We start from the raw sequence: 21,067 nt of genomic DNA, 5'->3' as shown, positions 1-21,067 counted from the left end.
CTCACACCTCTTGCCTTGCTTCTCCTCTCCCATAAGTCACAGTAACAAGACTGTGTCATGAGATGAGCAACTTCTCTCACCTTTGTCACCACGGGACTTGTTAGAGCAGGTTGCACCCTTTCTTATTAAAATCGTGCTGTTCTCAATTTCAGACTTTTCATGGTGTATATCTTGCTCTTAACACCAGCTACCCTCTTTCCCCTGGTCCCTCATCTTTCCAAGGTGCTTCATGGCTTCCACTGCTCTGGGCTTTCACTTATCCATTCCTTCATACATTCCTTCATTTTCTTCTGAGAGAACTGATGACTCCTTGCTAATGTGCCAGTAGTTGTTGGATGTAGCACATGGCCACCATCTAGTTTAAAATTTGTGCTTATTAAGATTACTCATTTCAGGGTCCAAATGCCCTCAACACCCCCCCCCCCCAAACTATGTACACTTGCGTGATTAGCAAAAATTTCTAGAATTTGGCATTTTATATCTGTTCTAATTCTATTATTAGACCTAATAATCACATTTTAAAACAAAATTTTACATACAATATCTTATTTGATCCTCTCAAAGCTTGATTTATTCCTATTGTCAGAGAAGGAAAAACCAAGCTCCAGCACATGGTAGAAAAGAGAACTAAACCTAGGTTTTCTGACTCTAAATCCCATGTTTGCCTAAATACATCAGAGGAATCATGACTTTCTTTCCTTCTTGTATGGTTACAAGTTTGAGTTTGAATCCTCAGCTCACATAGAAGACAAATTTCCCATTCTGATCCAAAACGTCTTCCACCTAACCTTAATGAATTACCTTCTGCCCAAGAACCCTTCATTATGGCAGGTGGTGTGTTAGTACTTGTTCTACCCACGGTCGCGACCATAGCAGATCTGAGATGAGCAAGGAGACAAAGCAAGACAGGGGATATGGGGCCTGAGGCCAAGACATCCTGCTGGACTTTGCAACATCACAGGCAATCTGAAAAGGGTGAGAGAAGACAAAACAAACAATGCTGCTGGCTTTATTTTTGATGTTTGGTCTCCGTGAGTGTCACATCAGGGTGGGATGTTTACTTGGATGACCTATTAGGTCTCTTTTCTCCCCAAACAACTGCCCCCTAGAGTCAGTGACATGAATAATCCAATCGGCAGTTCAGGGGCCTGGGGCACCATTCGGTTCATCCATTGTCCCCCTGGGATGGTGTTTGTTATTCATCTGGCTGCAGAAGGAAGTTGAAGGGTGTGAACTGATCTAGCTAGGGAAGGAGGCTATGATTTGGGAAGGCCCAAGGCAAAAATCAGATTGATAGCAATGAATTCATATAAAATAACTCCTTTTGTCTGGATAAAAAACAATGTATATATATATACACACACACACACACACACACATTGCTTTATATATATATATACATATACACACACACACACACACACACACACACACACACATACATACTGTTAACATCGATGGTTCATTCAAAGAACAGAAATAAAAAATTAAACATACCAAAATCCCTTCTTGTTTTTATGATTTTTAAAATTCTGTGGTTTTCCTAAAGAATGAAAATACGACAGAGAAAGTCACCTATTATTTTAAAATAAAGATATCCTTTAATTAAAATATTTAACCACATGAGCTATTTCTTCACACCCATTAGGATGGCTATTATAAAAAAAAAAAAAAACCCACCAGAAAATAACAAATGTTGGCAAGAAATGTGGAGAAATTGAGCTCTTGTGCATTGCTGGTGAAAATATAAAATGGTGAAGCCACTGTGGAAAACACCATGCTGATTCTTCAATCTAGCAATTCCACTCAAATAAGTGAAAATGGGGACTTGCACAGATATTTGTACACCCATGTTCATAGCAGCGTTGTTCACAGAAGTCAAAAGGGGGAAGCCATCCAAGTGTCAACGGTGGAGGAATGGATGAAGAAAGAGTGTTATATGCACACAATGGAATGTTATTCAGTCTGAAAAAGGAAGAAACTCTTTAGTCCTACAACATGGATGAGCCTTGAGGACATTACGTTAAGTGAAATAAGCTAATCATAAAAAGAAAAATATTGTATGACTCCACTTATCTGAGGTACGTAGAGTAGTCAAATTCATAAAGAGTGTAAGTAGGATAGTGATGATCGGGGGCTGAGGGTAGGAGGTGATGGGGAATTAGTGTTTAATGGGCATAGAATTTAGTTGGGGAAAATGAAAACATTCTGGAGATGGATGGTGTTAATGGCCATACTATAGTGTGAAAGTACTTATGACCATGGAATTGTACACACTTAAAAATGGTTAAAATGGCAAATTTTATGTTGTGTATATTTTACCACAAAAAAGTGGTGTAAATAGTTGAGTAGTATCTGAAAGATTATTAAATTAAATGAAAACTCTTTGTAAATGATACAATTGTTTTGATATTTTTCCACAGTGGGATATTTTCTTTCTTTTTACCCTAGTTTTAGTAATTGGAAGAGGAAAATGAACGTGACTCGAAGTGGAGGAGAAAATGATCTTTCAACAAGATCAAGCTTTTTGAAGACATTCTACTGTCCGGATGAAATTTTGTTTGATTGAGAATATTTTTTCAAAACTTTTAAGACGTTTTAAATGACTTACATATAAATGTGGCAAAAATGTCACAAAGGACCAATGTCAGATCTCTAATATAAATAAAAACAATAAAAAATTACTTGAGTGGTATAAGCACACCTCACTGACTAAAGTTATTTTTGTAACTGATGGGTTAAATAAACAGAGGTGTTTTGGATGGTCTCCTCTGACACGGGACAGGGAAAGTTAGAAGCACAGGGCATGGTACAATCACCTTGGGAGATTTTTTTCAAGCAGCTCATGGTATATGACCCATCCTATCCTGCTGTGCTCATCTAAGGGTTTCTTTATGCATAAGACAATCACCAGCCCTGCCAACCATGAGGACAAATGGGAGCATGTGGCATGTTGGGATACCAAAGTGATTATAAACACTAATGAACTATCAGAAAGAGAAATTAAGAAAGCAAACCCATCTGCAATAAAATATCTAGGAATAAGTTTAATCAAGGAGGTGAAAGTTCTTTATATTAGAAACTAAAAGACAGTAATGAGAGACTGAAGAACACAAATAACTGGAAAGGTATTCTGTGTTCATGAATTGGAAGAATCATTATCATTAAAGTGTCCATACTACTCACAGCAATATACAGATTCAATAAAATCCCTATAAAAATTGCAATGGCATTTTTCACAGAAATAGAACAAACAATCCGAAAATTTGTATGGAACCATAAAAAAAAAAAAATAACCAAAGCTATTTTGAGAAAGGACAAAACTGGAGGCATCATGCTACCTGACTTCAAACTGTATTACAAAGCTATAGTAATGAAAACAGTAGGTATTGGCATAAAAACAGACACACAGATCAATGGAACAGAATAGAGAGCACAGAAATAAACCCATGCATGTATAGTCAATGAATTTATGACCAAGGAATCAAGAATATACAACAGGGAAAAGGTAGTCTTCTCCATAAATAGTGCTGGGAAAATTGGACAGTCACATGCGAAAGAATGACACTAGACCACTATCTTACACCATACATGAAAATTAACTCAAAACGGATTAAAGACTTGAATGTAACACCTGAAACCATAAAACTCCTACAAGCAAACAAGCAAACCAATTTTAAAAATGTGCAGAAGACATGAATAGACATTTTACCAAAGAAGATATACAGATGGCCAACAGACACATGAAAAGATGCTCAGCATCACTCATCATCAGGGAAATGCAAATCAAAAGCACGATGAGATATCAGCTCACACCTGTCAGAATGTCTATTACAAAAAAGAAAACAAGAGATAACAAATACTGGCATGGAGGTGGAGAGAAGGGAACCTTTGTCCAGTCTTGGTGGGAATGCAAACTGGTGCAGCCATTATGGAAAATAGTATGGAGGTTCCTCAAAAAATTAAAAATAGAATTACTATATAGTTCAACAATTATAGTTGAACTGACTTAGCCACCCAGGAGCCCCTAATTAAGGATCATCTGATGAGATCATCCTATATTATCCAGGTGGCACTGAATCCAGGAACAAGTGTTCTTATAAAATACGGAAGGGAGAAAGATAAGAGGAGGAGAAGGCCATGTGAAGACAAAGACCGATTGGAGTGATATAGCCACAAGCCAGATAATGCCTGGACCCACCAGAAGCTGAAAGAGGCCAGGAATAGATACACCCCCAGGGCCTTTGGAGGGAGCATGGCCTGGTTTACAGCTTGATTTCAGAATTCTGGCTTCCAGAACTGTGAGAGAATACATTTCTGTTGTTGTAAGCCATCTAGTTTGTGATAATTTGTTGCAGGAGCCACAGGAAACTGATATGCCCACCTTCACAAAAGTCCAATACGCTTTGTGCTGTTTTTCTATGAATATCCAAGTGCCTAAATGGATGAAGCTCAGGATGAAGGCCAGAAAGTCTTTTTGCATGATAACCTTGTCTGGGCCACCATACGTTATCACCCTAGAGCAGGCATTCCTGCTGGGGTTGTCCCTGACTTGGAAAGACAGAGTGGGGAATCAGTTACATGTTGCACGTGAGCTTTTGTGTCATTTAACCTGCTCTTGGAAGCAAGATCTGACCAACATCCAGGGCGCGGACTCAGCAATATTATTAATAAATCATACATTGAATTTATATAGCGAATGGTTTTACTTGTTTCTTGTTCGAGTAAGGAGGCCAGTTAGCAGAAGTAGAAGAACAGGACAAGCCCTGAACTCTCCATATCTATGAGAGAAACCCTCTACTAGCTTCTGATCAGGTAATTTCAGCTTCTAAAATTTCTCATGGGATTTTCATCTCTTCTCAAACACATACATATTTGGTTTATTCCTAGTGGCTGATACAGAGACGATTCCAACATCCACTTCTCTTCACTCAGCAACTATAGAAATACATGCCTGGGACATATTGCCCCTGGGCTTTGACAAAAAGAGAGATTAAAATGGTCTAAGTGCTTGCACTTAACTTTTAGACCACTAGGTGTCAGTGTGACTGCTCGATGGGACCACCATAACGTTCAAGAGTGAATTTCCCCTAGAAACAACTTTATTGAGCTCCGAAGTCCAAAGAAGGGGCCTATGGGATGTGGGCAGGAGCTGTGGAGCATTTGAAGCTCCTGGTAGTTAAGTGGATGGAAGTGACAAGCAGGCAGCATGAATTTGAGTCTTGTAAATAATTCCCCTAGAGAAATGGAATCCTTCCCAGACTTTTGTTTCTAAAACAGAAGGCTGACTTCTCCCAGGATGTCTCTCGAATACACTGCAATGCCTTTGATATTCGTGATAACTTTTAGTGGAGGATTTTTAAAGATGTGGTTTTACTCGAAAGAATGATGTCTTCCTCTTGCCCCTCACCTGTAACATTAATTTCTGGGTTATTATCATATTTGAAGTTTATTCCTTGCCTCCTATATGCACATGTTTTGGTCTACATAAAACCTCTCCTGACAGGTCTTGCAGCATGGACAGAAAAGCACAGCCATGACTTTGCCTTGTGTTCATAAACCTATCTATTTTTACACATGGAATAATCTCTACCTAATGCCAAACTGCTTTAAGTGGCAAATATTAACAATCTACTATTACATATTAGTAAACAATAACTTTATATAATTTTATACTTACAACAGCTCACTGAGGTAAGTACTACTTTTGTCTTCATTTTTTAGAGGAAACTGAGGCACAGAGTGGTTAAGTGGCTCACCCAAAGTCACATAGCTGGTAGGAGGCAGAGTAAGAGGCCCATGCTCTTCTGTGAAATACCTCATCATAACTCTCATGAAAAGGATGGGAAAAGGCCTTATGAATTCTTCAGAAGAGGCAGAAACTCATATGAGAGGGCCAAAGTCTCCAACTGAATTTTGTTTTTAGTTACTGTCACTTTGAAAGATCTCCTCAGATCATTTGTAGTCCTTTGTCATCCTTTGTCCCTGTTTGCCAGGACTCCTTCTGAGATGGCAGGGTTGATGGCGGCCTAGCTTCCTTTCCCTGGTCTGTGTAGAAATTTCACACGAGTCCCCACCCCCTGCCAGATCTTAAGGTTGAGGGGAAATTGAAATTTGCTCCTCCTCATCAAAAGAACGAGCACACACTTGTTAGGAGCCAGGGTGAACTAAATCGTCTGTGCCCAATAGGACCAAGTTTCTTGTTCTGTTGTAAGACTTCGTTTAAGAGCAGCTGAACCAGAGGCTGGAACAGGAACATGTGAGAGGCCCTATTCAGTTACGAAACAGCAAGTGACAGACACATTTTTATCTGCTTAGCACCCTCTGGCCACAACGAGACTGTGTTTTAGTGTCTGATGAACACCTCTTTGGCTATTTTCCAGCAGAATGTGTCTTTCTCTTAGTTATTTCAGCTATCACAGTTGATACTGCCAAAATTTGGAGATGGCACCAAATCCTGCTGTAAAAACTCACAAATTTATTTGAAAGAAGCGGTTACCTGACTCCTGCAGAATGAGGTGGGGGGGATGGCCTCATGTGGCTCATCTTCCTGGGGCCAGGGGCTGCGCCCCCTCACTTTGGGCTGTTGCGTCTGCTCAGCATGCAGAGTCTGAGGACTGTGGAACTTTCTGATGCCTGGCAGGGTGATGTCCAGGGGAATGCTTGAGTGATCCACCCCTCCCTCCCCCCACTAGGCTGACCGAGTCAAGAAAAGTTCTTTTATGTCCTCAGGATATTGAGTAAGAAGGGGGAGAATAAGGGGAACTAAAAACTGTCTGTTCAGCCTGGACGCTTCTGCTGACATTCCCACCAAGCATATGACAGTTTTAAGGACAAATTCAGAACGAGGTTCTCCGGCCCGCCACTCTGGCATGCAAGGGGAGGAGCCAGAAGGCTGTGGTTCTGGAACCTGTTACACACCTGGGGCTGCCCTCCTGCAGGAGGGGTCAGAGAGAGGGCTGTCGATTAGGGAGGTCCACTCTGAGCCATGGAAGATTTGGGACTTAACTTCATCTGCAACTGGGAGATGAAATGAGTGCTCGGCTCTATGAGCTGATGGGGGTGCATGTGGCGGAAAGCCCAGTGGTTTCACTCTTTTCTGCTGTTGGTTAAACTTTCCTTCAAACTCTGGAACGACTGGAGTATTCAAGTCACAATCTCTGTTGAGAGACTACCATTGGGACTAAGTGGGATTTTAACAAATTGCGGTTGTTAAATTAACCTCCTTGCCTTCCTTCCATCCATCCATCCATCCATCCATCCACCCATCCATCCATCAGTTGTAAACATTAAGCACCTACTGTATGGGCCAAGCACTATACTGAGACTAGAAAAGTGAACAAGACAAGATTCTTCTTAGTGTTTATAATCTTGTAGCAGTCGCATCAGAGATGGTCACTTCCCTCCCCGTCTGGTTTCCTCCCCTTCCACGGCAGGGGATTGTAAACCATGGCCCATGTGCCAGCTCTGGCCTATGGCTTGTTTTGTATAAGCTAAGCTAAGAATGGATTTTTACATTTATAAAGAGTTAAAAAAAAACAACAACAACCCAGAATCTAAAAAGAACAACACATGACAAAGGCTGTATGTAGCCTAAAATATTTACTATCTGGCCCTTTGCAGAAAAAAATTTGCCAACGCCCAGTTTATGGCAAGAGAATTCTTGCATTTTTATCCAGGCATATGACTACACAGAAGAAAACATTTTCTAGCCCCTCTTGCCACTAGATGTGGTCATATGACTAAGATTTGGCCAATGGGATCAAAGTAGAAGAGATTTATGTAGCTCCTGGATAGTACCCTTAACCTAGCACACTTTCCCCTTCCTGCTGGCTGCAATGCTGTGGGGGCCTGAGCCGCTGCGGCTCACTGAAGAGGAAGGAGAGCAATGCTCTAGGGGTGGCAGAGCCAGAAGGGGGCCTGGGTCCTGACATCAGGGGGCAACTCTACTGTCCTGGGATTTTGCCGGATGAGAGAGGGAAAGACAGAAAGAGAAGAAATATTAAGGTTTCAAAGTCAGTCTTATGTTTTTTTTCTTGCCCACCAACCTCCCTCTGATGCCAAAGATACCAACAAAACAATAACTCCCCGAACCCAGAACATGCCCTGCCTTCGTGAAATGCATCTCCTCTCTTCACATTTACCTGGTAAACTCCTGTGCGAGCCCCAAAGCCCAGTGGAGATGTCATCTCCATTTGAACTCAGTCCCTTAAGACTTGGCAGGATGTCCTTGCTCTGGCTTCTGAGGTATCTTTCAGTTTTTGGAGACAAGTCTGTCTCTCTCACTAGACCTTGAGCTTTTTAAGGGTGGGGGCTGTGGCTGGTCTTTGATCCATAGTTCCTAGTACAGTGCCTGGCACACAGAGGCACTTTATAAACATTGTTGAGTGAATTAATTTATTACGGGCCAAGGGAGGCTTCGTAGTTTGTGGGGTAGTTACTTTTTTTATGCATGTGTCCCAGGAAAAGGTGAACCCAGCAATTTACACCTCTGTGAGATAGAAATAAATTTTGCTCTAAAATAGGGGAGAAGAAATGTACACATTTACAAAGATCATATTTAAAAATTTAAGTATTTAAATTGAATGGTAGCTATGCTCATTGGTAGTGTCTGAAAGGTTTGGAGATTTAATAAAAATAAGTAAAACACTATGAGGTGAGTTTGGTAACATAATGAAATGTTCCTGAAATAAATGAAAAGTGTAGATACTTACCTGAATCTATCTTATATTGAGTTGATCTTATTATTACATAATAATAAACAATTTTTCTCTATTTTTATAATTCCTCACAAAGGAAGAAATATGCAATAATTTATTATTTGATAAAACCATGATAATGATGATACAAATTCCATTTGGCTCTCCCCATGCCCCTCGATGTTATGTGGCTTATAATCAGAACATGCAAAAGTGAAAGCATTTTTTCTGGCCTAAGCCTGTTTTACTGGGTGCTCTGGATACATGCAACGATTTTTGTGAAGCAGCAAATTAATGTAAGATTTTTAAGTCACTGTATAGCAGCAGTATTTTTCCCCTTCATTTAAAGGAAAGAATACAAAATATGAGAGGTATATTTTTCTTCACATATAATCCTTCTTGAGATGGTGCTACCAGAGGATGGAGTCGGAAAGAACTACTTGCATTGTATTTTTAAAGGGAAACAATAGTGTAATATTGCGTTATTATTCAAACACCTACTTTTCATTATTTTTGTAGCTACTCACTAAAGCTTTTAACAAATTACAAGGAAACCTGAGCAATTTCCTAAAATAAAATCATTCGAAGGTTTCTTAACTCAAATACTAGATCTTACATTACATCTGCTGCAGAATTATAGCTAACACCTCAATGCTTCTGGCTCTCTTATTAAATGTTTAGGACTCTCCCCTCCTCCAGCAAGAGCAATTCTAAGCAAATGATGAAGGTCTCAAATGAATAGCCCTTTCATTGTGGACTTGAAAACCAGGCTCATTCTTCTCCATTATGTGCAGCTCTATTGTGCAACACAAGGAAATAAAATACCATAGGGGGAAAAGTAGTGAGTCAGGGGTTATGTTAGGAGGCTGGAGGAAGTCAGCTTACTCAGCTCGTTGCTACCTGTAACAATACCTATTTAGGATGCCAGAATTTCTATCTTTACAACCCAGGTAAATTCTTCTAGTATTCCTATCTGACCGTCATCTTCACCTGTACCCCAGGTTGAGAAACCTTACCCTATTTCTGTCTGCAGCATGGGACTGTTTATACGTGTGGCCTGTCAACGTGCCTGCTTTTCTGTTCTCTAAATTAAATGCTGTACTTAGTGTTCCTGAACTGAGCAATTATAACATTTATTTCCTCTCAATTAAAAAAAGTGACAGTTAACATTTTAGTTCTTCAAGAAGAGACACGAAGCCAATGGCCAGTGGAGCCACCTTTCAAGGAGAGGTGATCTGGTTCTGGTGGCTATGCCTGCTGTGCTGTGCCTTTGACGGTCTCCAGGGACTTACTCGGAAAACAAATCATGAATGTGTTTGGGAGTGAAAATGATTTGGTCTCAAGTTAGGCTTTAGCACAATCCTGATGGCTTCCCTTCCCATGAGGATCTGGAGATGGTGTGAAGGCAGACTGGGTGGGCTTCGACCTGGCTTGCTCAGCAAGGGAGTACATTTGTCAGGAGAGCCCCAGCCTCACCACCGCTCAGACTAAGTAGCCGCAGGTGAAGCACAAATTGAGGCCACACCCTCCCCAAACTGGCCCCGCCCGGCTGATGGACTTGCCCGTGTCAGGAGCTTTGTCTTGAAGCCAATCAGGCTCTGATCACAGGTTATGTAAAGTGTAAATTCCCAGAGTGAGTTCACTATCTGCTGTCAAAACTCCCCAGTGTGTCCAGACACACTGGTAACTGGGATGAGAATGCATCACATAGGAGAGAAGCCAAGAAACAGGTCCGCTTAGTTTCTGTAACTGTAACAGTTCCCTCCCCTTCCACCCCTCAGTATTCCCACACACAAACCAGACAAACATTACAACCTGCAAGGGGCAGGACAGGCTCCAGGTTAGTGTGTGAAAAAAAAGATGGTTTTTCTCTACTTTCCTCCACCCTGGATCCCTCTGACCCCACCCTCCTTCCTCCAACCTGCCCTTTCTTTTTGCTTCTCGGGGAAGCAGAAAACTAGCTGATCAATATCAAAGGTTTTTCCAACGCTCAGCTTCTTAGATTCTACATATGCATTCAAAATAAGAAAAGGTACAAGGACTTGAATAGCTTCCAGGGGTTCTGCTGTGTGGGGTTTTGCTAACCGGCAAAACTTTTTGAAAGATGCCAGCAGTCTCTGAGAAGTCGGCATGCGAGACCCGGGCCCATTTCTCCCCTTCTCCTCCTGGAGGCTCTCCTTTCTTGAGTTTTTGTCATGCAGAAGAGTGGCCACTCAAGATTTTTGATTATGTGTAGCTAGCAGTAAGATATATTAGAGCACATGCCCCTAGTAGGTGGATATCTTTTAGTGAGCCTTATCTATCTAGCTAACCGTCCACACACACAAGTGCATTACTTTGCAAATATACTTTACCCATGATAAAGTGTAAGCAAAAATAGAAAAGCAAAGGTGAGATTTTAAACATATAATCCCGCTAACAATTTCCCTCCTTGTCCAACAAACTATCTTGAGCCCTCCTTCTGTTGTGTTCACTCCATTTTGGAGACCGCTATTGAGAAGAGTGGAGAGAGAAAATCAATGTGCTAGAAGTAGGCAAAGGGCACAGGGGTGTCAACAAAACCATGGGGTTTCGTACTGGTTGGTCGTACCCATTCAAGTGGGCTTGCAAGGTCCTTCTTGAGCACACATGTGCGACCCAGCCTTCTGTCTGATCTAGAGCCTGTCTCCCCTCACCATCCTGCCCCAGGTGCATCGTCTCACGGTGCATGTGTTCAGTTCTGAGGTACTCGCTTACTCTCCTGGCCAGGTGACCACCTAACCTCAGGGACATCTTCACCTGAATGTCCAACAGGCATCGCGGGCACCTATTTACATGAGACAAACAGTGAGCCGAGGATCAGCCTTGGACTCGCTTCTCTGACTCCTGCGTGCATGCATGTTTCAGCAGCGTGTCCTGTGGCTTCTATGAAGTGTCTTTTGAACCCCACTTACCCTCCCTCCCCAGTGTGCTGCCTGCATCACTGTCTCTTTAGCTGCAGTGGCTTCTTATGAAATTGTTCTGCCTCTAATCCTTTCTTCCCAAGGCTTCCCAGTGTGATCTTCCTATGATGAACTGGATCGTGTCTCCAGAGCCCTTCAGTGGCTCTCCAATCCTTCAGAAAAAAAAAAAAAAAAAAAAAATCTAAACTCCTTAACATGGACTATGAGGATTTCCTTCATCAGCTCGTGCCATGTCACATCTCCAGCTGCATGCGGCTAAGCTTCTCATTCTATTTCCATACCTTCTTCCCCTTCCTCTTCACCTGGGGTAACCCAGTCTTCTTCAAACCCCACTCAGAGGTTACCTCCCCCACCAAAGCCTTCTCTGACACTTCCTCAGCCATTCAGAGTACTCATGGCATCAGAGTACTCATGGTTTTATGTCTTGGTCCACTCGAACTTGCTGGCCGGAGGGCCCAATTCTTCATTTATCTCTGTGTCTTTAGTAGTCCTCAAAGTTTAGTGTTCTGAAGAATAAGTGAAGGTACTTTTAAAAGTGTGATTCCTGGGGCGCCTGGGTAGCTTAGTTGGCTAAGCATCCTACTTTTGGTTTCGGCTCAGGTCATGATCTGAGTTCATGCGTTCGAGCCTCGCATCAGGCTCTGTGCTGGCAGTGTGGAGCTTGCTTGGGATTCTGTCTCTCCTGTCTCTGCCCTTTCCCCGCTTGTGCGCTCTCTCTCTCTCTCTCTCTCTCTCTCTCTCTCTCTCTCTCTCTCACTAAATAAATAAACTTAAACAAAAGTGTGGGGTGCTGAAGTGGTTCAGTCAGTTAAGCATCCGACTTCACTCAGGTCATGATTTCACAGTCTGTGGGTTCAAGCCTGCATTGGGCTCTGTGCTGACAGCTCAGAGTCCGGAGCCTGCTTCGGATTCTGTGTCTCCCTCTCTCTCTCTCTCAAAAATAAATAAAATAAACATTAAAAGAAAAGAGTGATTTCAGATTTGGTAGATTTAGGGTAGAGCCCCACAATCTCATTTGTAGCCACTTCCTCTCCCAAGTGATTCTCATCTAATTCATTCTTAACACTAGTCAGTGCTAAAGCCTTCAACAAATGGCAATGAAAGAAAGAATTCTCTTTCTCATCTTTCCATGCCTAATAGGTAAATGCACTAATAAAGACTATATATATATATATATATATATATATATATATATATATGCTTTTGGAAGTGGGACTTTGGATGGACCATACCTGGGTGCAGAGATAGGCCTCCCAGCATGAATCTGGAGTGTGGACCTGCTTTTGTGGCCTGTGTGTACCAGGATGCGTACACACACATACACAAATTCATATAAATCATATTCATTAGCAACAATTAAAAATAGTTTTGAAAAACATAAAAAGGTAGGGGAACTCTTCTAGATTAAAAGATGCCAAAGGGATATAATAAAATGCAGTATGTACAGCTTGATTGGATCCTGGTTTGAACAAAACAAAATTATAGAATAATGTTGGGACAACTGGAGAAATTTTAAAGTGGGCAATTAAATGATAAAGAAATTTTTACTTTTCTTAGGTGTGATAATGGTATTATCGTTAAAATGGAGACTGCCCTTGTTATTAAGGTGATGTATGCTTAAATTTTCAGGAATGATTGTCATAATTTGCACAGCTAACTTTCAAATGGTTCAGAAAATCATTCTACATATACGTATAATGTGGCAAAGTGTTAACCTTTGGGTGAATCTAGCTGAAGGGAATATGGTTGTTTGTTGTACTATTGCTTACGCTTTATTGTAGATTTAAGGCTTTAAATATATTTAAAAAATGGGGAATGTAAAAACTAGAGTGATTTCATGTAAACATTCAGATTTTTGACTTTCCTTGAAAAGTCTGGTTTCTCAGTGCAACAACTCGCTGGAACTTCACCGGGCCTCCATGTTTTGCTGTAACTATTTGGCTCATTGAAATCATCTGTCTGATGAAGCATTTGACTTGCAACCCAAGAGCCCTTGAAATTCTGCTGGATTCTCTTCATTGGGTTGTTTCTCTTGAATTCAGTAAGACTGACCTAAAGTGCCTTTTGCTGGGGAAGGCCTTTCACCTTGAGAAGCCCACATGGGAACCAGAAAACAGAAGGCTTGAGCTGGTTGTGTAGGCCATGTCTGTCCTTGGCACACACACAAAACCTAGGGCATTTCTTCCGGGGTCAGTAACCAGATCTGTATGAAGTGAAAGATCCAGTCAACAGCCGGGGGTGACTCTTAACTGGAGCAGTCATTGTCTCCAGCTTCTGGGGCTTGGGGTCCTGGTCACACAAGTCAGGACGAGAACTGACCTTTGCTAGTAGACAAAAAAGCAACCTCAAAAGAGTCACAGTGAGATCACAATAGAGACTGTCTTGGGGAAGCAACAGTGGGAAACAGAACTGGGGGGGAATGATGACTGACTTCAACTTAATCCTACTGTTTATTCATTTCAGATTGGAAAAGACTTCAAACAAAGATGAGACTTCTTGGTGGCTGGACCCATTGGTGTTATACATTTCTTTGTGCTGCTTACTATTGTTTTTTTGTATTTAAAAAAATTCTCCAAAATGACAAAGCAAAACGTGGCTTCTGCCTCACGAGGGATAGAAAGATTTCCAAAAGTGCTCTACACCACTGACAGGCCAACTTTGGAAATACTGTCACTTACAGCAATGTGCTGCCAGCCTCTTTCAAGAACTGAAGGAAGAGGAAATAGAATCATGAGGCTCCGGTTTTCCTTAATACTAAGAACCACAAATTTTAATTTTAAATCACCAGAGTCAATATTTTTTGATGTGGTATTTCCCCTTAATTCCCTAGAAGCTAAAAAACAGAGGCTAGCAAAGGAAAATACAAGACAAAAAATGTATGAGGTCTTTCTTATATATGATATAATTTCCCTTCACTTTTTCTCTTTTTTGACTCCAGAAGTTAATAAAGCAAGATCCCTCACTTATGATGTAATCTCTTTTTTTTTTTTAAATTTTGGAAGCTAATAAAATTTAAAAACACTCAGTACTACAATTGATGACTTCTCTGGGATTTAGTTAAATATAGCCTTTTCTCACTATAAAATTAGAATGGTTCTTTTTGTGCATTCTAATCTCAGCAATGCATGAAAATAAAATGGGATAGTGTAGGGGCTTTCCTTTGTGGTGGCATCATGCAAAGCATCTCATTTCTCCATGGGACAGGGTATGGCTGCTGCACATGGACTGGGGTCAGTTCTGATCGAATGTCCCATGTCATGGGCTGTGCTGGGGCTGGGCTGGGTATTCTAGGAATGTGAACTGGGTCTTTTAGAGGACAGGGGCTGATACCCTCTTACTAAAGGAAAGACATAATGCACCAGTAGGACTAAAGACTGTCCTAGGTTGGGACTCAGGGCATATATCATTCCTTAAGTTGACAAGTGGAGACAACTGGTTGTCTACACATGATGCTAATCTGATTTGTCCCACAGACCTAGTCTGTGTTGTGCGAAGGGAGTAGCTATGAAAGGAGAAAAATCCGAGGAGAAATCAGCCTTTGCCAGAACCAAATGAACAACTAACAACTCTCCTGAGCTGTGTCAGTTTGCAGATGATCTAAGCAGAATGAGTTAGAGCTCTAAGCTCCTTTGAGTCTGATCAAGAGGGGTGAGTTTGGGGTATATCCCTGGAGAATCACTTTTGATATTTACTTTTGCCATAACTTAGGGATATAATTTGACCCATACTATAAAATTCATAATTACAGCTACGTTTTATTGGGTGATTAACATATGCCAGGCAAGCACCCAGAATTTTATATATATTACCTAATTTAGTCCTTATATAATTATTATGCCCATTTTATAGATAAGGGTACTCTGGTTTGGAAAGGTAAAGTGAGTAACCTAAGGGGCTGAAGAGGCTCTTAAACTTAAGTTTGTGTGATGGTCCAAATCCACTTTCTTAAATACACCCAGTGGCTTTCTTTTTTTCCTTTTAAAAATTTTTTTTAAATGTTTATTTTTGAGAGAGAGAGAGAGAGAGAGAGAGAGAGAGAGAGAACGAACCAGCGCGCGAGCAGGGGAGGGGCAGAGACAGAGGAAGACACAGAATCCAAATCAGGCTCCAGGCTCTGAGCTGTCAGCATAGAGCCCCAGGCAGGGCTCGAACCCATGAGTAGCAAGATCATGACCTGAACTGAAGTGGAGCGCTTAACCGACTGAGCCACCCAAGCGCCCCCACCCAGTAGTTTTCAAACATGCCTTCACAATAGAGTAATCTGGGGGTACTTTTAGGAAATGCTGATGGCTAGGTCTATGTGGTCCAGTTAAATCACAGTATTTGGGTGAGTGCCTGGGCATTTGTTTTCTTTAAAGTTCCTAAATGATTCTAATGGTCAATCAAGAACAAGAATCTCTGAGTCACCTTACACTACTCCCAATATAACCTAAACCATCTCATAGTGTGGTAGGCAAAATAATGGTCCCCCAAAGATGTCCACCTCTTAACCCTAGATGATTAATATGCTACCTTATATGGCAAATGGGAATTTGCAGGAAAACAATTAAGTCAAGGATCTTGAGATAAGGAGACTATTGTGGACTATCTTGGTTGGCCTAACGTACTATAAGAGTCTTATGCAGAGAAGAGGGAGGCAGGAATGTCAATACCAGAGTGATGCAGCTTGAGAAAGCCTGCACCAACCATTATTTTCTTTGATGATAGAAGGAAGCCATAAGCCAAGGAATATAGGCAGCCTCTAGAAGCTGGAAGAAGCAAGGAAATGAATTCTCCATGAGACTTCCAGAAGGAACACACACAGCTTGAACCTTGATTTTGACTCAGTGAGATCTGTTTTAGACTTCTGACTTATGAAACTATAAGAGAATAGATTTGTGTTGCTTTAAGATATGAAATCTGGCCTTTTGATTATACTGTAAGTGATATATGTCAGAAAATTTTACATATGCTCAATGGCTATCCAATTGTCCATCCACCTGTCTGCCTATCCATTCAAATGTCTATCTATCTATCCAGAGAAAATTTGCTGAAAACATACTAAATATTGAAGCATGGATTGTCATCTCCATTTCAGTGATGGACAGACAGAGAAATTAACAGCTAAGGCAGGATTTGATTCCCAGTCTTTGGATCCGTAAATACACTGTTTTTTGTTTTTGTTTTTTTTCTGTATATTGTTTCCTCTAGAGTTTATAATTACTAGAATCTCAGGCCTTGTGGGTAGGGATTCAGATATTGCTATAGCAGACCAATAGAGGAAATGTTTTAGTGCATGTACAATTTGGTAGCATTCCTTAAGGCATAAATTTGGTGAAGTGAGTTTGCCCTCCATAGTTGCATGACTGGGATAGTCCTGCCAGATGAATGTTTGGTCTTCTCCAAATTCTGACCTGTATAGCATAGGATATCTAGTAATGGTTAGGCCGGATCTTACCTCTTTGCTGAGAGTGTTGCCTATAGCAACACAGCACCCAAGGCCTGAGATTGGGTTTTAGAAGATTTCAAGATTTTTAAAAGTTGTACAAGACTTTCTTCCAAATGAAATTTGTGTTAAAATAGATATAAGTTAAAACCACTCTAGTAGAGGAGGGAATGGGTATGTGAGAACCTCTTGTTTCCCCTACACAACCCTCTGATGTATATACTTGAAATTGCCTTGCTTGCTTGCTTGCTGACTGACTGACTGATTTATTTATTTAGAGTGAGAGGGAAAGGGGCAGAGAGAGAGAGAGAGAGAGAGAGAGAGACCTAGTAGGCTTCACACCCAGTGCAGAGCCCAACATGAGGTTCGATCCCACGACAGCAAGATCATGACCTGAGTCAAAATTAAGAGTTAGATGCTTAACCGACTGAGCCACTCAAGTGCTCCAGCATCCCACCATTGAAAAATTATTAGGCTATAGTATTAGTGAGAGAGTAGAATGACTGATGGCCTCAGGCAAGCCATAATAAGAATAGAGCATAATCTTGTACAAATATCTTTCCGTCTTAAAAGGAAAATATATTCAAGTTTTATATTCTGATATTGATTGATATTGATTAGGAAGAGGAGGAAGAAAGAAAAGATGAGAAGAGCTATTAATTAAGACTTATGTACTGGGGGAGGCAGTGTGATGAAACAGAAAAAATATTGCTCAGCTCAGAGCCAAAAGCTTCAGCTGCCAGCCCCAACCATTGTCGCTCTCAGATTGCCGTGTTACCTTGGACAAGTCCTTTCATCCAATTCAAGGATTAAATTACACAATATATGCAAAACCACCTGGCACAGTGCCTGGCACATGGCAGGTATGGAATAAATGTTGGGTCAGTCTTTTGTATCTGAGTACCTTTCAGGCTACGAAGCATTCTGTCTGGTGCTGTGGTCAAAGATGAATAAGACAGAACCTCTGCCCTCAAGAAACTCAAGGCTGTTTGGAAGACAGATGATGTATTTCTGGAAAATTCATAGAACAATACTATTATAGGGCAGTATATTTCAAATGCGAAATAAGCAGGCCAGATGTGAGAAATGACCATGCATTAGAATGATTCAGAAATGCCACTTGAGGCATGGGTAGAAAACAGTGTAAATACTGGGAGAAGGATTGTTTGGATTGGATGAAGTGCTAATCCGGAGTTGCTCAAAGGCTACATAATTCTCAAAATTCTTCTTACATGGCTGGGAGGTAAACAGAGGTACAGCCAAATATTTCTCTTTCACAGAGCCAGGAACTGAGACAGGGAAGTCTAAGTTCTCACAGAATCAGCAATTCCCAGCTGTACTCTGTCCAGCTGGGTTCAGTCACTAGACCACATTGCCATCAGCCTGGTGTGGGATGCCTTTGAGATGGCCTCTAGGTAAGATTGGGTCACCCAAGCAATAATAGATTGTTACATAGGTGATAGGACTTGAAAAGTGATTTTAAGCAGGATGCAAGATAGAGAGAAGCTACTGAGACACAGAGAAGTATGTTCTCAAACTGGCCTTGCTCTGAGCTCCTGGTGAATGGATCAGTGTACATCAGTCAGAAATGATGACCTTCCTCTGAGCCAAAGATAAGAGTGGTTGAAAGAAGGAGATTGAAAGATACTTGAGATCATACATACATGCATGCACACACATACACACACACACACACACACACACACACAGGCATGCCAATGCCCTTTAGTTAAGTCAGATTTTTGAAAAATTGGACATTGAAGTATTTTACAAAAGGGACCAATTTAATATAAACTTTCCTGATATTAGCCCATGTTATCTAAAAATATAAATCATATGACACTAAACAAACTAATAAGATACTGGGAAAATGAGTTGGGACTGTTTTGGACACTGGTCTACCCATTCTCTTTGCAATAGCCCATGGATGATGTGCATCAGGTCTCAGAAATGGTATCTGTGTGCCACTACCACATATCCAACCTCAGCCCCAGCTGCTGGCAGCCCCAACCATCTCTGTAACGTAAAATTGAGTCCTCGTTTGAAACCATTGTAAATGCGGCATTTTAGAGTACATATTGTATGAGAGAAAACAATTTGTATGCAACTGGTAAGAGCTAGCTAATACTTGGCTGGGCAAATGAATGGTTTGGTTTATGAGAAGAGAGTAAAGGAAGACTTAGATGTAGCCTCCAAAAAGCTGTGGGTAATTTAGTTGATTGGATGAAGAACCATGGTCAGCATCTTTAGTAGAGTCTGGCCAACTTAGAAAGAGTGTTCTATTTGATCTTTCTCTTCTTGAGTTAATCATTGTCTGGGAGCCCATTTATCTTCTATCTGTACTCACCATAGTCTAGAGCAGTAGTTCTCAAACTCTTTGGTTTCAAGACCGCTTTGCATGCTTAAAAATTATCGGACGACCTCAAGGAGCTTCTGTTATTGTGGGTAATAACTGAGACAATGTTTGTTTATTGAGTGACTCATTTAAAATAACAGTAATAAGTCATTACATATTAACGTGAATAACACTTTTATTTTTTTAAAATTTTTTTTTTTTTCAACGTTTATTTATTTTTGGGACAGAGAGAGACAGAGCATGAACGGGGGAGGGGCAGAGAGAGAGGGAGACACAGAATCGGAAACAGGCTCCAGGCTCTGAGCCATCAGCCCAGAGCCCGACGCGGGGCTCGAACTCACGGGCCGCGAGATCGTGACCTGGCTGAAGTCGGACGCTTAACCGACTGCGCCACCCAGGCGCCCCAGTGAATAACACTTTTATGAAAAGTTTGGTTTCCAAAACAAAACGTTTAGGGAGAGGCACAGCATTGTTTCACATTTTTGCAAATGTCTTTAATGTATGGTGTAATAGAAAACAGCTGTATGCTCATGTTTGGTCTCCATTCAGTCTGTTGTGACATATTGTTTTGGTTGAATTATATGAAGATATGGTCTCACACAGATATGTAGTTGGAAAAGGGAAGAATATCTTAAAAGCTTTTCCACATAATTAGGTAGCCTCTGGAAAATTCCACTGAATGATCATGAAAGAATGAGAATGAAAAGGGCAAATAACATGTTAGTATTATTATGTAGATAGTTTTGACCTTGTGGATGCCCTGGAAAGGATTTGGTGATCCCTGAGGCTCCTCAGACCACATTGAGAACCGCTGCTCTAGCCCTTCTCTAGATTTTATGTGCCAGATTTGTTTCCAGGGAACTTGGGCTTTCCTGTTATTTGTGATGATTCTTCAAATAAACTAACTGTGGACTCCAAATGTTTGATGATATCCAGTCTTCTTTCTAGGTACCCTAACAGAATTTTCTACCTAGTTCCATAATAATTACTCCATCATTACATATATCAGTCTTATTTTACATGGACTTATGAGGAATCTGAGAAAAGGTCACTCATTAAAATTGTCTTGTTTTTGATTGTAATTAGTAAAATATTATTGATACTTAAAAGACAATTCTGGAAGCTCCTGGTGACTTGGTCGGTTAAGTGTCTGACTCTTGATTTTGGCTCAGGTCATGATCTCACAGTCACAAGATCCAGCAAGCCCGGAGTTGGGTTCTGTGCTGGGCGTGGAGTCTGCCTAAGATTCTCTCTCCCTCCCTCTCTCTCTGCCTCTCTTACGTGCATGCTCTCTGTCTCTCTCTCTCTCCCAAAAAACCCACAAAAAACAAAAAACAAAACAAAACAAAAAACAATGAAACAAAACAAAACCAAAAAACAAAAACCACTCAATTCCAGTCAAGGTTACACATTTGTTAATCTTCATTAATTTATATATGTAAAAGTATTTATTGATTGTCTTTTATGGGGCCATGTCCTAGGTAATAGAACTGTAAGACTGAATCAAACAGTTCTATTGTGTCAAGAAGCTCACAGTCCTTGAAATGCTAAGATAATTATAAAATCACACAGTACATAAACAAAAACTCAACAATCAATTTAAATTCCTTGGAAGAAGAGAGACCAATGTGGCTTGTGTGGCAAT

At 40.9% G+C, this 21,067-nt stretch overlaps 1 protein-coding gene across 4 annotated transcripts in view; it reads right to left on the bottom strand.

Moving 5' to 3' along the window:
• The window catches only part of FYB1 (FYN binding protein 1), a 157,078-nt gene that overhangs the window by 104,284 nt on the left and 31,727 nt on the right, over positions 1-21,067 (bottom strand). The window contains exon 1 of one of the 4 annotated variants that reach the window (XM_047863019.1): positions 6,500-6,604. The exons of the other annotated variants lie outside the window; for them this stretch is intronic. The gene's annotated coding sequence lies outside the window, so the exon portion shown is untranslated. Of the gene's footprint in view, positions 1-6,499; positions 6,605-21,067 lie in introns of those variants that run through there. 4 annotated transcript variants of the gene reach the window in all.

The sequence above is a fragment of the Prionailurus viverrinus genome, chromosome A1 (genome assembly GCF_022837055.1).
Source record: "Prionailurus viverrinus isolate Anna chromosome A1, UM_Priviv_1.0, whole genome shotgun sequence".
NCBI lineage: Eukaryota > Metazoa > Chordata > Mammalia > Carnivora > Felidae > Prionailurus > Prionailurus viverrinus.
Note: the sequence above shows the minus strand (reverse complement) of the source record. Positions and strands in the feature narration are given on the sequence as shown.